General features: G+C 47.3%; 1 protein-coding gene across 1 annotated transcript in view; it reads left to right on the plus strand.

The window, feature by feature from the left end:
- Nucleotides 1-7,781: 7,781 nt before the first annotated feature.
- LOC106587148 (docking protein 4) overlaps nt 7,782-16,500 on the plus strand; it is a 49,824-nt gene continuing 41,105 nt past the window's right edge. Inside the window, exons 1-2 of the mRNA XM_014175209.2 lie at nt 7,782-7,799; nt 8,323-8,636. The gene's annotated coding sequence lies outside the window, so the exon portion shown is untranslated. The remainder of the gene's footprint in view (nt 7,800-8,322; nt 8,637-16,500) is intronic.

Here is a 16,500-nt window from a genome sequence, read left to right on the forward strand (position 1 = left end):
CGATAACCGTTACAGAATCTCCCACCAGAAAAAGACCAAGCAGCGGAGTAAGGAGCAAAGGGAATTTGATATGGACTATCGGGAAAAGTGGACGTGGGAGGAGATTATGGCCGGAGAAGGTCCATGGAGAAAGTGGAGCGAAGACCGGGAACGCTACAGGGGAACACGACTGGCGTTTAAGCCGGAGAGGCACCCCCAATAAAAAAAAATTGGGGGGGCACACGGGTAGTTTGGCTGGGCCAGGCAGTAGACCTAAGCCAGCTCCCCGTGCTTTTTATGGGAAGCGTTTGGAGTGGAGAGCGCCGAGGTATGCGGAAGTGCGCACGATCTCGCCCATACGCACGCACAGTCCAGTGCGAGTGATCCCAGCCCCTCGCAAGTGCCGTGCTAGAGTGGGCATCCAGCCTGGTAGGAGGATGCCTGCGCAGCGCATCTGGTCACCGGTGCGCCTCCTAGGTCCAGGCTACCCTACTCCCGCTCTACGCACGGCAACCATCAGGCCCCTGCATAGCCCAGTTCGCCCTGTACCAGCACTCCGCTCGTACAGGGCTACTAGTTCCATCCAGCCAGGACGGGTTGTGCAGGAGGTGCGATCGAGACCGCCAGTGCTTCTCCACGGCCCGGTATATCCAGTACCAGTACCACACACCAGGCCTCCAATACGTCAGCCCAGTCCAACTCAGCCCGTTCCTGCTCCCCGCACTAGCCATGAGGAGCGTGTTCCCAAACTGGCACTTCCAGTACCAGCACCACGCATCAGGCTTCCAGTGCGTAATACCAGTTCCACTCGGGTGGTTCCTGCTTCCCGCACTAGCCCTGAGGTGCGTGTCCCCAGGCTGGTACCTCCACTACCAGTCCCACGCATCAGGCTTCCAGTGCGTCAGCCCAGCCTCGAGTGTCCGGAAACAGTGCCCTGTCCAGAGTGTCCGGAAACAGTGCCCTGTCCAGAGTGTCCGGAAACAGTGCCCTGTCCAGAGTGTCCGGAAACAGTGCCCCGTCCAGAGTATTCGGAAACAGTGCCCCGTCCAGAGTATTCGGAAACAGTGCCCCGTCCAGAGTATTCGGAAACAGTGCCCCGTCCAGAGTATTCGGAAACAGTGCCCCGTCCAGAGTATTCGGCGACAGTGCCCCGTCCAGAGTATTCGGTGACAGTGCCTCGTCCAGAGTATTCGGCGACAGTGCCCCATCCAGAGTATCCTACAACAGTGCCCCGTCATGAGTATCCGGTAAGAGTGTTAAGCCCGGAACCGAGTGAGATGGCCTACAGTTCGGAACCAAGGGAGACGGCCCACTGTGCAGAACCGAGTGAGACGGCCTACAGTTCGGAACCAAGGGAGACGGCCCACTGTGCAGAACCGAGTGAGACGGCCCACAGTTTCGGAGAGGGGTGAATGGGTCTACAGTCCGGAACCGAGTGAGTCTGCCTGCGATCCAGAACCGAGTGAGTCTGCCTGCGATCCGGAACCGAGTGAGTCTGCATGCAGTCCGGAACCGAGTGAGTCTGCATGGGATCCGGAACCGAGTGATTCTGCATTGGGTCTAGAACCGAGTGAGTCTGCATGGGGTCCGGAACCGAGTGAGTCCGGAACCGAGTGAGTCTGCCTGCGGTCCGGAACTGTGTGAGTCTGACTATAACTCCGAACCGTGTGAGTCTGCCTACAGCTCGGAACCGAGTGAGTCTGCCTACGCCCTGGAACCGAGTGAGTCTGCATAGGGTGCGGAAACAAGCGAGTATGCCTACAGTCTGGGTGGCTGTAGACCAGAACCTGAGCCACCACCAGTATAGGTGGGTTGGGGAGGGGGGGTGTAGCACAGGTGCCGTTGATGACGGCAGCCACCCTCCCTTCCCTCCCTTTAGGTTAGGGGATTTATGTTTGTTTTGGGGTATTTTGTTTTTTGTGTGAGGTGTATCCGGGGTCTGCACCTTTGGGGGGGGGGTACTGTCACGTCCTGACCAGTAATAGGGCTTATTTGTTATTGTAGTTTGGTCAGGACGTAGCAGAGGGTATTTGTTTTATGTGGTTCGGGGTGGTGGTTTGTTTAGTAGGGTATTTGATTTATGTATTCTGGGGGTTTTTGGGCACTGTTCTATGTTAGTGTATTTCTATGTTCTGTCTAGTCTTTTGTATTTCTATGTTTTGTTAATTGGGGTTGGACTCTCAATTGGAGGCAGGTGTTTTCTAGTTGCCTCTGATTGAGAGTCCTATATATAGGTATGTGTTTGTTGAGTGCTTTGTGGGAGATTGTTCTGTGTATAGCCTTGTGCTTTACCAGCCTGTGAATAGTCATTGTGTTTTCTTTGTGTACGTGTTTATTTTTGTTCTCCTTCTTGTCCGATTATAATAAAAATGAGTGCACATTTCCCCGCTGCATTTTGGTCTATATCCAACGACAGCCGTTACAGTCAATGTGCGGGGCCACCGGTTAGTCGAGGTAATTAAGGTAATATGTACATGTAGGTAGTGTTATTAAAGTGACTATGCATAGATGAAAACAACAGAGTGGCAGCGGTGTAAAAGAGAGGGTGGGGGTGCAATGCAAATAGTCTGGGTAGCCATTTCATTAGATGTTCAAGAGTCTTATGGCTTGGGGGTAGAAGCTGTTTAGGAACCTCTTGGACCTAGACTTGGCACTCCTGTACCGCTTGCCATGCGGTAGCAGAGAGAACAGTCTATGACTAGGGTGGCTGGAGTCTTTGACAATTTTTAGGGCCTGCCTCTGACACCGCCTGTATAGAGGTCCTGGATGGCAGGAAGCTTTGCCCCAGTGATGTACTGGGCCGTATGCACTTACCCTCTGTAGTGACTTGCGGTCGGAGGCCGAGCAGTTGCCATACCAGGCAGTGATGCAACCAGTCAGGTTGCTCTCGATGGTGCAGCTGTTGAACCTTTTGAGGATCTGAGGACCCATGCCAAATCTTTTCAGTCTCCTGAGGGGGAATGGGTTTTGTCGTGCCCTCTTCACGACTGTCTTGGTGTGCTTGGACCATGTTAGTTTGTTGGTGATGTGGACACCAAGGAACTTGAAGCTCTCAACCTGCTTAAATACAGCCCTGTTAATGAGAGTGGGGGCGTGCTCGGTCCTCTTTTTCCTGTAGTCCACAATCATCTTCTTTGTCTTGATCACGTTGAGGGAGAGGTTGTTATCCAGGCACCATACGGCCAGGTCTCTGACCTCCTCCCTATAGGCTGACTCGTTGTTGTCGGTGATCAGGCCTACCACTGTTGTGTCATCTGCAAACTTAATGATGGTGTTGGAGTCATGCCTGGCCATACAGTCATGAGTGAACAGGGAGTACAGGAGGGGACTAAGCACACACCTCTGAGGGGCCCCTGTGTTGAGGATCAAAGCACTTCATAGCTACAGACGTGAGTACTACGGGTCAGTAGTCATTTAGGCAGATTACCTTAGTGTCCTTGGGCACAGGGACTGTGGTGGTCTGCTTAAAACATGTTGGTATTACAGACTTGGACAGGGAGAGGTTGAAAATGTCAGTGAAGACACTTGCCAGTTGGTCAGCGCATGCTCGCCATACACATCCTGGTAATCCATCTGCCCCTGCGGCCTTGTGAATGTGGACCTGTTTAAAGGTCTTGCTCACATCGGCTACTGAGAGCGTTAACACAGTCATCCAGAATAGCTGGTGCTCTCGTGCATGCTTCAGTGTTGCTTGCCTCGAAGCGAGCATAAAAGGCATTTAGCTCGTCTGGTAGGCTCGCGTCACTGGGCAGCTCGCGTCTGGGTTTCCCTTTGTAGTCCGTAATGCTTTTCAAGCCCTGCCACATCCGACGAGCGTCAGAGCCGGTGAAGTAGGATGCAATCTTAATCCTGTATTGATGCTTTGCTAGTTTGATGGTTGGTCGGAAGGCATAGAGGGGTTTCTTATATGCGTCCGGATTAGCGTCCCGCTCCTTGAAAGCGGCAGCTCTAGCCTTTAGCTCGATGTTGCCTGTAATCCATTACTTCTGGTTGGGATATGTACGTACAGTGACTGTGGGGACAACGTCGTTGGCACTGTCTGTGTGGTTTTTTTTGTGCTGTGTGTGTGTGTGTGTGTGTGTGTGTGTGTGTGTGTGTGTGTGTGTGTGTGTGTGTGTGTGTGTGTGTGTGTGTGTGTGTGTGTATGTGTGTGCGTGCACGTGTCTGCCTGCATGCATGCTTGTTTGTGTGAGTAGACCGAGGCCTGTCATGCCCTGGTGTCTGTCTTTTGTCCCCTGTCAGCATTATCACAGACGCATATCAACTCAGCGGCACCAGTCTCTCTCTGGACAGATTCCTTTCTGAACACCCACTCATCCTCTGTCCAACCCCTCCCCAGCCCTCCCCTTCCCTCCCCTGTCTCCGCCAGCGCCACCATGTGATAGCACTCAGAGGCATCTTTAAAAGAATGTAAGCAGAGATGTATTGTGGGAGAACAGATCCATTATATTACAACGCATTTACGCTGAAGGATGTAAATGTGTGTACTTTTTTGTATGCCTCATGACTACATGTCTTTGTAATCTACCTGAGCCTGACTGAGAAGGGTGTCACCCTATAATTATAACAGGGAGGTTGAAATTCTCCATTCTCAATCTCAATGCAAAGTACAGTACCAGTCAAAAGTTTGGACACACTTACTCATTCAAGGGTTTTTCTTTATTTGTGCAATTTTCTACATTGTAGAATAATAGTGGACATCAAAACTATGAAATAACACATATGGAATCATATAGTAACCAAAAAAGTGTTAAACAAACCAAAATATATTTTATATTTGAGATTCTTCAAAGTAGCCACCCTTTGCCTTGATGACAGCTTTGCACACTCTTGCCATTCTCCCAACCAGCTTCACCTGGAATGCTTTTCAAACAGTCTTGAAGGAGTTCCCACATATGTTGAGCACTTGTTGGCAGGTTTTCCTTCACTCTGCGATCCTACTCATCCCAAACCATCTCAATTGGGTTGAGGTAGGGTGAATGTGGAGGCCAGGTCATCTGATGCAGCACTCCATCACTCTCCTTCTTGGTAAATTAGCCTTACACAGCCTGGAGGTATGCTGGGTCATTGTCCTGTTGAAAAACAAATGATAGTCCCACTAAGTGCAAACCAGATGGGATGGCGTATCAGTGTAGAATGCTGTGGTAGCCATGCTGGTTAAGTGTGCCTTGAATTCTAAATAAATCACAGACAGTGTCACCAGCAAAGCACCCCCACACCATCACACCTCCTCCTCCATGCTTCACGATGGGAACCACACATGCGGAGATCATCTGTTCGCCTACTCTGCGTCTCACAAAGACACAGTAGTTGGAACCAAAAATCTCAAATTTGGACTCATCATACCGAAGGACAGATTTCCACCGGTCTAATGTCCATTGCGCGTGTTTCTTGGCCCAAGCAAGTCTCTTCTTCTTATTGGTGTCCTTTAGTAGTGGTTTCTTTGCAGCAAATCGACCATGAAGGCCTGATCCACTCAGTCTCCTCTGAGCAGTTTATGTTGAGATGTGTCTGTTACTTGAACTCTTTAAAGCATTTGGGCTGCAATTTATGAGGCTGGTAACTCTAATGAACTTATCCTCTGCAGCAGAGGTAACTCTGGGTCTTCCTTTCCTGTGGCGGTCCTCATGATAGCCAGTTTCATCATAGCGCTTGATGGTTTTTGCGACTGCACTTGAAGAAACTTTCAAAGTTCTTGACATATTCCGGATTGACTGACCTTCATGTCTTCAAGTAATAATGAACTGTTGTTTCTCGTTGTTTATTTGAGCTGTTCTTACCATAATATGGACTTGGTATTTTACCAAATAGGGCTATCTTCTGTATACTACCCCTACCTTGTCACAAGACAACTGATTGGCTCAAACGCATTAAAAAGGGAAAAAATCCCACAAATGAACTTTTAACAAAACACACCTGTTAATTGAAATGCATCACAGGTGATTACCACATGAAGCTGGTTGAGAGAATGCCAAGAGTGTGCAAAGCTGTCATCAAGGCAAAGGGTGGCTACTTTGAAGAATCTGTTTTATTTGTTTAACTTTTTTTTTTGTTACCACATGATTCATGTGTTAATAACACGTGTTATTTCATAGTTTTGATGTCTTCATTACTATTCTACAATGTTGAAAATAGTCAAAAATAAAGAAAATCCCTTGAATGAGTAGGTGTGTCCAAACCTTTGGCTCGTACTGTATGTCAGGCTGAAAACAACAGACTTGGACTGTTTGATCAAGCAATGTTGCATGCATCTCTTTTGTTGTTGTTCTGGATGATCGAGCCCTGAGCTCTAATAGGCACGGTGTTGGCAGTTTGGCACAGAAATATGCACATAACACCACTTTTTTTTGTTTGTGTTGAAATTTTTCCCTGACTGCATTTATGCCTCTGAAAATCAATGCAGAGGAGCCACTTAAAACTGTTGAGACGCTACTCTAGTAAGAGAAACCACCATTATGCAAGACACTAAACAGGGGGAGACTAAGAGGAGGGATCCACAATGGGAAATGTGTTCAAGAGGTCACCAGAGGACACTGTTCAGTGTGTTTGGGACAGGACAGGATGGGTAAGGGGGGGGATCATTCCATCACCAGCAGCGAGGCCTGTTTCCTCTGAGCTCGTGAGACTCTGCTGCTTTGTTGCACATCACTTCCTGCGCCTCTCTGTTGTCGGGATGGACGCCAGGTGGGGGGAGGGGTGGGGGGGGGTTAAAGTTTCCACTGTGTCATCACTTTTCTATTCCGCTCTAACCCTGGATCCCTTAACCCCGACAAAAAGTCAGGAACCCCCTCCTCAAACCAAGCAAACTATTTCTACCCCCCTCTTCCTAATCCTCCTCCTATTTCCCCATAACTCTATTACAGGAACAGACCTTTAACAGATAAACTGTGGTCTGATACAGTACGATGCACGAACAGAAGTGTTAAATTGCCTGCATCCCAAGCCTGGTTTCTTTGTTTAACTGTGTGTCCTAGTGAGTCAGATGTTTGTCTTTGACTGGAGAGGTATCATCTATATCTTGTTTATCCTTACTGTCTGTAATGGATATGAATCACCAGCTTCTTCCTGTGTTTATCAGCACTCTGCTCCTCTCTCATTTGTCTCTGCCTATCTCTACTTTCATTCTGTCCATCCGACTGCAGCTGTTCAGCTCCAATCGCCCCTGTTCAGTCTCCTGCAAGAGCAGACAGCCCGGTTCTATGCAGTTTGACCTTCCTTAGCATGCAAACAAGTATGTGAATCTCTATGGTTTGTTTGGGTATGTAGCCTTACATGTAATTTACCTGAAATATCCTTGCTGCCCACAAAGGACTATGCCTAGTGAAACAGCTCAGATGTACCTGTCTTGATGACCTGTCAGTATCCTATAATTCTTTTGCATTTCTATGATAATATTCTCACCTGATTCGGCAAGAGATTGATTACCCTTCATAGTGACTGATGAGGATCTCCTCGGCTGGTACAGTGCAGTGGAGCATTGCCAGCATGAGCATTTACAATACAGAAGCAACACCAGCGAGCTGGTCCAACAATAATCCATCACTTCCGTCATAAGTGGTACAGCCCCCCTGGGTCTCCCCGGGTTGACCCCTTTAAAACTTTCTAGTAGTGCCCCGGCGAAGTGGGAGTTAAAGGCTGCCTGTCACAATTACACACTAGCGGCGGTCACACCCACATTGTCTTCTGTGATGATGTTTGAGTAAGGATACGACGTGTGATAGATGGTGAAACACAGGGCCGTTGAAATACATAGGCCTAGTGGTTAGAGCGCTGGACTAGTAACCGAAATGGTTGCAAGATCAAATCACCGAGCTGACAAGGTAAAAATCTGTCGTTCTGCCCCTGAACAAGGCAGTTAACCCTCTGTTCCTAGGCCGTATTGAAAATAGGAATTTGTTCATAACTGACTTGCTTAGTAAAACAAGTTAAATAGAGGACTGGTGGTGATATCATGGGCGCGTAAAGTCAGTGCAAATACTTCATTTTTTATATTCGGGTTTATCTCACCACTTAGTGACAGGTGATATTCCGACTTAATATCCTGTAAACTATGTGACATATTTGTTGTACTACATTTGCACAGAGCGCACAGCACACAACACGAACTTGGTAGGCCTATATCGAAACACTCAGAGTAGGCTACATGTTAAATATTTCAAGATGCTTAAAATCTTTGCATTTTCGAGAATGATGTATCAATATGGTAAAATGCTGCTCTCACTGTGAATGAGTACCCAATTGGAAAGTATGAATAAATGACATGTGCACAGCTCTTGGAGTTTTACGGTAAAAGGGTGGCTACTGAAACGTGGCTGGCTGAAATTGTGTCTATTTTGTTTGCAGCTCTGATCCGCTCGGTACAGCCCTACACAGTCATTGGTACAGCTCTGAGCAGCGCCAGCCGGACTGGACAGGAGAGACCACCGCCAGTTCTCCGTGGAAGAGCGAATCACCTCGGCGCGTTCGTCACAAATAAAACCACACAGCCAGAAGGTAGCCTATTCTCCGTCGGTTCATGGAATTATTGTCAGGTTGCGTAGGTTGCATTTATTACCAATTCAGTACGATAGTTGTGGCTTCTACCCATCCTGCCTGAAGGTCACACGCGGAGCTGCTCAGCACCGACCGCCGCGCCCCTTCAGGACTTCGTCATCCAGGTAAATGTTTTGGAGCGTTAAATCGATTAACATGGTGTACATTGTGTGTGTATAACATGGTGTACATGATGTGTATATTGAGCAATTGTTTGAGGTGTTGCTTTTACTAAGTTGCATCGCTTGCGACAATGGATGTTATTAGATGATTCTATAATGCTGTTTTGTTTAAAAGCCTACTGCAACTAGGAAGTATAGCCTATGTCAGCTTGTTTTCATTATGCATATGGAGGGATTTATTTTGGAAAAGTATGCTTGTTATTTTAATTGTATTTCTAGTATTAATTTTTTTACCATTATGCATCTCCAATCGACCATTGTAGACGGCATAAACCCAACATACTTTAGCCTTAGGCTACACGTAATAAGACTAACTGAATTGTCCTCTTAGCCTATTCAACATTATATTGCTCATTTTCACTATTGGCTATATACACTTATAGCATAAATAGTTGACGGGTATGGCTTTGAGCTGATAGTTTATATTCTCTACATCGGATAAGACCTATTGATTGAGAGTGGGCGATTGGCAGTAAGCAATGTAAAAAAAAAAAACGCGTGCGTGTGCGGAGAGAGAGAGAGAGATATGTAACATGAATATTTTACACACATTATAGGTGTATATTTATATGAAATAATGAGGGGTATTGCATCAATGAAATTCATTTATAACAGATCTAAATAATTCAGATTGAATTAATGTAGCCTACATGTGAAGTTAACTAAATGTTAAGGCCTGTTATAACATTTTTGTTTAATGGAAAGGAAAAAAAGACTTAAAGTAGGCCTATGTCGATTGGTGACAGTTAGAAAATTCCACTAAAGGTGTAATAACAACTCAATGTGGAATTTGCCTGGCACCTTGTAAATCCCAAAACAATTAGCTTAATTACATTGAAATAGTACCTTTTAGTTGTATTTTTCTCTTGCAGATCAACGAGCATGTTTCACCCGGCTAATGAAACGGTGTCTGCTCTTATCTCGCTGGTCATAAACAAGTCCTCCAGAGCGGATAATAAATTAGCTTGATAAGTCTGTTCAACAGAATGCTACATCTCTGGCACGAGTGAGGTCCACAGTGGATGTTTTCTGCGGTAGTCATCTTTGGTAAACCGCTTTGAGATATAGATGACAGTATGAAAACTCATTAACCTGTAGCCGGGAAATCAAATGATTCTCTTTCGATTATTCTATAGGCTTAGTGGGTGTAAACATTGTATTGCGACTGCGTGTGGCGCTAATGAACAATGACCATGTATGTTATAGGAAAATAGAAATCATGCAGTAGATTTCTAGGAGAAGCTGTGGAGATGAGCGGCAACACGTCAGACATGGCCTTGTCAAATGGCCTTGCAGAGTTGCCTTGCGTCCTATGCGAGGTTCCAGGGATCGTGCCTCGTCTCTGTGCACACACAGCTGTTTGTTGTAACACACACGACCCGCTGCCGGGGTTTGTTTGCATCATAGCTGAACTCCCGCTGGGAGAGTGATTATTGATGTGTTATGAATGATGCAGAGACATGATTATATTGCCATTTTTGGATGTCCCACTGTACTGCTTATGATTTGTTTGTGTGCGTGGCTCAGCTGTCAGGTATAGAGACAGACTGTTTTTTTCCAACGCTAACCCGGTGTGACCCCAGCTCTATTGGAACCATACTAAATAATAGTTCAATTTAGAGATCGACAACGAGGAGAGAAATCAAGGCAATTCACCTGGAGCAGCGCTGCCGCAGAGACAAAGAGCACTTTCTCTCCCAGCTGCCGCACACTGAATCATTCTAGCCAATTCCAGGCCTTGGCCGCCTGGCACAAATTGCATGCCAACCGGCGATGTCTTCAAGTGGGCGTCAATACATTGTCCCGCTCTAAAAAAAAAATACGAGGAGGGATGATAGGCAGACCAGTGGATATACGAGGAGGGATGATAGGCAGACCAGTGGATATACAAGGAGGGATGATAGGCAGACCAGTGGATATACGAGGAGGGATGATAGGCAGACCAGTGGATATACGAGGAGGGATGATAGGCAGACCAGTGGATATACGAGGAGGGATGATAGGCAGACCAGTGGATATACGAGGAGGGATGATAGGCAGGCCAGTGGATATACGAGGAGGGATGATAGGCAGACCAGTGGATATACGAGGAGGGATGATAGGCAGGCCAGTGGATATACGAGGAGGGATGATAGGCAGACCAGTGGATATACGAGGAGGGATGATAGGCAGACCAGTGGATATACGAGGAGGGATGATAGGCAGACCAGTGGATATACGAGGAGGGATGATAGGCAGGCCAGTGGATATACGAGGAGGGATGATAGGCAGGCCAGTGGATATACGAGGAGGGATGATAGGCAGGCCAGTGGATATACGAGGAGGGATGATAGGCAGGCCAGTGGATATACGAGGAGGGATGATAGGCAGGCCAGTGGATATACGAGGAGGGATGATAGGCAGGCCAGTGGATATACGAGGAGGGATGATAGGCAGACCAGTGGATATACGAGGAGGGATGATAGGCAGACCAGTGGATATACGAGGAGGGATGATAGGCAGACCAGTGGATATACGAGGAGGGATGATAGGCAGACCAGTGGATATACGAGGAGGGATGATAGGCAGACCAGTGGATATACGAGGAGGGATGATAGGCAGGCCAGTGGATATACGAGGAGGGATGATAGGCAGACCAGTGGATATACGAGGAGGGATGATAGGCAGACCAGTGGATATACGAGGAGGGATCATAGGCAGACCAGTGGATATACGAGGAGGGATGATAGGCAGACCAGTGGATATACGAGGAGGGATCATAGGCAGACCAGTGGATATACGAGGAGGGATCATAGGCAGACCAGTGGATATACGAGGAGGGATGATAGGCAGACCAGTGGATATACGAGGAGGGATGATAGGCAGACCAGTGGATATACGAGGAGGGATCATAGGCAGACCAGTGGATATACGAGGAGGGATGATAGGCAGGCCAGTGGATATACGAGGAGGGATGATAGGCAGACCAGTGGATATACGAGGAGGGATGATAGGCAGACCAGTGGATATACGAGGAGGGATCATAGGCAGACCAGTGGATATACGAGGAGGGATGATAGGCAGACCAGTGGATATACGAGGAGGGATCATAGGCAGACCAGTGGATATACGAGGAGGGATCATAGGCAGACCAGTGGATATACGAGGAGGGATGATAGGCAGACCAGTGGATATACGAGGAGGGATGATAGGCAGACCAGTGGATATACGAGGAGGGATCATAGGCAGACCAGTGGATATACGAGGAGGGATGATAGGCAGGCCAGTGGATATACGAGGAGGGATGAAAGGCAGACCAGTGGATATAACACTACGTTAGCCTATAGCCTCACCCACATCCCCACCATTATCTCCTCCCTGCCATACTGAACAGTGTGAGTACAGTACGAGTAAGGCACTCATGAATCTTCTTAGGATACATCTATGACCGTGGACCTGCCTACATTCACTCTTTCACTCAGGGTTCTCAACGACTATGACAGGTCTGTGTTCATTGATTTATGTAACAGCAACCCTTCACATGATACTGTCTCTCTGACTCACCTCCCTCTCTCTTTCTGTCTCTCTCTGCCAGTGCTACCATCATGGACCACTTATTGGTGTTTAACAGAGCTGGGTGTGTGTATATTAGAGTATGGCAGGGTCAGTGGTTCAGAGGGGTATTTTACGTTGATGTCTACCGTACTTTACAGTGAAATTTCATCACTTTGTTTCCAACTGTCTGCTGTTATTACAGACAGCCAAACATGCAAATAAACTCAGACAGTGTGGGCTCTGGGTATAGCCAGTTAGCTTCCTCTGAACACACACACACACACACCCACACAGACTGGATTGGGTTCTGGGAGATTACAGGAGTAAAGACGAGGCACATCTGTGCTGTCCTCCCACTCCAACGGTCCGTGTTTGCCCCCCCCCCGGTCTTTTGGCAGAGGTGGTCATGTTGTGTGTCTGTGTTGGTGTGTATGCTGGCAGAGATGGCTTAGTAGGGTTTAGTAGCGTTCTGTATGATCAATATGCTCCTGTCTTACTGTGAAATGAGTCAGAAAGGGCAATGTGGAGCCAGATTGCTGCTGTTGCTATGGGGGAAGAAGGGTACTCAGTTTCCATCAAGGGAAACAATGACTTTTGTGTCAATGTCACCACAGCCTGTGCTGTTTTCTGGGCGCTTTGGGCTGCTTTTTATCCACATATATTATGTCTGTAATATGTTTGTGTGGACATGCGTGTGGGTATGAAAGAAAAAGGTATTGTCTTTTTCTGTTCCTCTTTGTGTTGTTTTGAAAATATCTATGTGTGTGTGTGTGAGAGAGAGAGAGAGCATGTACTGTAAAGGACCACATAAATCATTCAGAACAATGTGCTGTGCAATGAGAGCGGTGCAAGAGCTAAGATATGTGTTTTACTGTAGGTTAGAGTGCATGGCATACTATTTTTTATTTACATTTTTTATTTCACCTTTTATTTAACCAGGTAGGCCAGGTGAGAACAAGTTCTCATTTACAACTGTGACCTGGCCAAGATAAAGCAAAGCAGTGTGATCAGTGCCATGTGTAACTCTGTGTAACACAGAGTTACAGATGGAATAAACAAACATACAGTCAATAACACAACAGAAAATCTATGTACAGTGTGTGCAATTGAGGTAAGATAAGGGAGGTAAGACAATAGGCCATAGTGGCAAAATAATTACAATTTAGCAATTAAACACTGGAGTGATAGATGTGCAGAAGATGAATGTGCAAGTAGAGATACTGGGGTGCAAAGGAGCCAAAAAATTAATAACAGTATGGGGATGAGGTAGTTGGATGGGCTGTTTACAGATGGGCTATGTACAGGTGCAGTGATCTGTGAGCTGCTCTGACAGCTGGTGCTTAAAGTTAGAGAGGGAGATATGAGTCTCCAGCTTCAGTAATTTTAACAATTTGTTCCAGTCATTGGCAGCAGAGAACTGGAAGGAAAGGCGGCCAAGGGAGGAATTGGCTTTGGGGGTGACCAGTGAAATATACCTGCTGGAGCGCGTGCTACGGGCGGGTGCTGCTTTGGTGACCAGTGAGCTAAGATAAGGCGGGGCTTTACCTATCAAAGACTTATAGATGACCTGGAGTCAGTGGGTTTGGTGACGAATATGAAGCGAGGGCCAGCCAACGAGAGCGTACAGGTCGCAGTGGTGGGTACTATATGGGGTTTTGGTAACAAAAGGGATGGCACTGTGATAGACTGCATCCAATTTGGTGAGCGAGGGTTGGAGGCTATTTTGTAAATGACATCGCCGAAGTCAAGGATCGGTAGGTTAGTCAGTTTTACGAGGGTATGTTTGGCAGCATGAGTGAAGGATGCTTTGTTGCGAAATAGGAAGCCGATTTATAGATGTAATTTTGGATTGGAGATGCTTAATGTGAGTCTGGAAGGAGAGTTTACAATCCAACCAGACACCTAGGTATTTGAAGTTGTCCACATATTGTAAGTCAGAACTCTGGACGGGCGGGCAGGTGCAGGCAGCGATCGGTTGAAGAGCATGCATTTAGTTTTACTTGCATTTAAGAGCAGTTGGAGGCCACGGAAGGAGAGTTGTATGGCATTGAAGCTCATCTGGAGGTTAGATAACAGTGTCCAAAAAAGGGCCAGATGTATACAGAATGGTGTCGTCTGCGTAGAGGTGGATCAGAGAGTCACCAGCAGCAATAGCCACATCGTTGATGTATACAGAGAAAAGAGTTGGCCTGAGAATTGAACCCTGTGGCACCCCTATAGAGAGGCCCTCCAATTTGACACACTGAACTCTATCAGAGAAGTAGTTGGTGAACCAGGCGAGGCACTCATTTGAGAAACCAAGGCTCTTGAGTCTGCCGATAAGAATGTGGTGTGGTGATTGACAGAGTCGAAAGTCTTGGCCAGGTCGATGAATACAGCTGCACAGTATTGTCTCTTATCGATGGTGGTTATGATATCGTTTAGGACCTTGAGCGTGGCTGAGGTGCACCCATGACCAGCTTGGAAACCAGATTGCATAGAGGAGAAGGTACGGTGGGATTCGAAATGGTCGGTGATCTGTTTGTTAACTTGGCTTTCGAAGACCTTAGAAAGGCAGGGTAGGATAGATATAGGTCTGTAGCAGTTTGGGTCTAGAGTGTCTCCCCCTTTATTAAGGGGGATGACCAATCTTTGGGGATCTCAGACGATACGAAAGAGATACGGGGGGGGGGGGGACAAACAGAGGGAGACAAAACAGAGCACCTGGAGACAAACAGAGGGAGATGGATGGAGGTTGAGAACAATGGGGATATATAGGGTAGGTTGATCGATGGATGGATGGAGGTTGAGAACGATGGGGATACATAGATTAGGATGATAGATGGATGGAGGTTGAGAATGATGGGGATGCATTGAGTAGGATGATAGATGGGTGGAGGTTGAGAACGATGGGGATGCATAGAGTAGGATGATGGATGGATTCAGATAATTGTTTTTGCCATAAAGTGCCCCCTTCCCCTCCCTGATATGGAAGTCATCTGTTTGAGTACAACACCCCTTCAACCCCAAAATGAGCTACCATACCAACCCTTTCACATGCATGCACAGATATGATCAACATTAAAATAGACTGCCAGCCACTTGAGTGGTGCAAATGATTTAGACTATAGATTGAACAGACAGACGGACATACAGACATATATACTTTAGACTGACAGACAGTGTTTGTGCAGTATGGTTCCAGTGGAGACTAGCTGACTTGCTGTTCACTCTTGCTGCTGCTGCTGCTGCATCTGGGGACTGGAGCTGGGAGAGAGCAGGGCATTGTGGGAGTAGTCTGGTTCTGGTTGGTTGGCTCTGGCTCAGACTCCAGCAGGCAGCCAGGGCCCAGCCCCGCTTTGACAGCAGAAAGAGAGAGAGAGGGAAGGAGAAAGAGAGGGCCTGTAATTAGCACCAGGGGCTGGCTGCTGCATTCCACGTCTGTAAATTACAGAGTGTAGTGGCCTGCCTGCCTACCTGAGCCGATAGAGCGTCCAGCTCTCTGCCATTAAGACCCCATCTTTCCCTTCTCTGCCCTCGACTGGCTGAGCCTATACAGAATCTCTCTCTCTCTCTCTCTCTCTCTGTCTCTCTCTCTCTGTCTCTGTCTCTCTGTCTGTCTCTCTGTCTGTCTCTCTGTCTCTCTTGCTATATCCACTTGTCGCTCCCTCTCTGTGTGCGTAACATTTCTCTTAATGCTTCCAGGATTTCACTCCTTTGCACTCACTCTTTCTCGACCCTCTCTTTCTGTCTCCATCTCTGTCCCTCATGCCCTCCTCACTAGCTCTCTCTCGTGTCTGCTGCTGTGTGGTCAGGCCTACTGGCAGGCAGAGCTGCGTTGCCTCTTATTTTTTTTCCACAGCGTGTTTTTCTTTTTCACGCTGTAATTTGGAGCAAAAGGCTCCCCTCCCCTGGGTCTGGGCTTCATTGATTTGTTTTGATTTCCGAAAACTTCAGTCCTCCACGGTGGCAGGCTGCAGCCGGCCCGCACTGAGACGCTGCAACCGTGCAGTTTCCCCTCTGTGTAGTATGACTAGCTTTTCCCATGTCAGCTGAGGAATGTACAGTGCATCTGTGGGTGCAGACTAACTCGGAAGTGTTTCTGAGGGGAAAGGGATTGTGCTACCGTAAAACGGAAAACATTTGACATATGAATGGATAGCCTCATCACGGCTCAATTAAGTGTGAATGCACATGATTTCTCTTCAGAGAGGCAAGCAGAAGAAGTGCGTCGTTTAAATGGGCGTGTTTTTTTTTTCGGGTGGGGGAAAGGAACATGTAGTGTTTGTGAGTG

The sequence above is a fragment of the Salmo salar genome, chromosome ssa26, assembly GCF_905237065.1.
Source record: "Salmo salar chromosome ssa26, Ssal_v3.1, whole genome shotgun sequence".
In the NCBI taxonomy this organism is placed as follows: domain Eukaryota; kingdom Metazoa; phylum Chordata; class Actinopteri; order Salmoniformes; family Salmonidae; genus Salmo; species Salmo salar.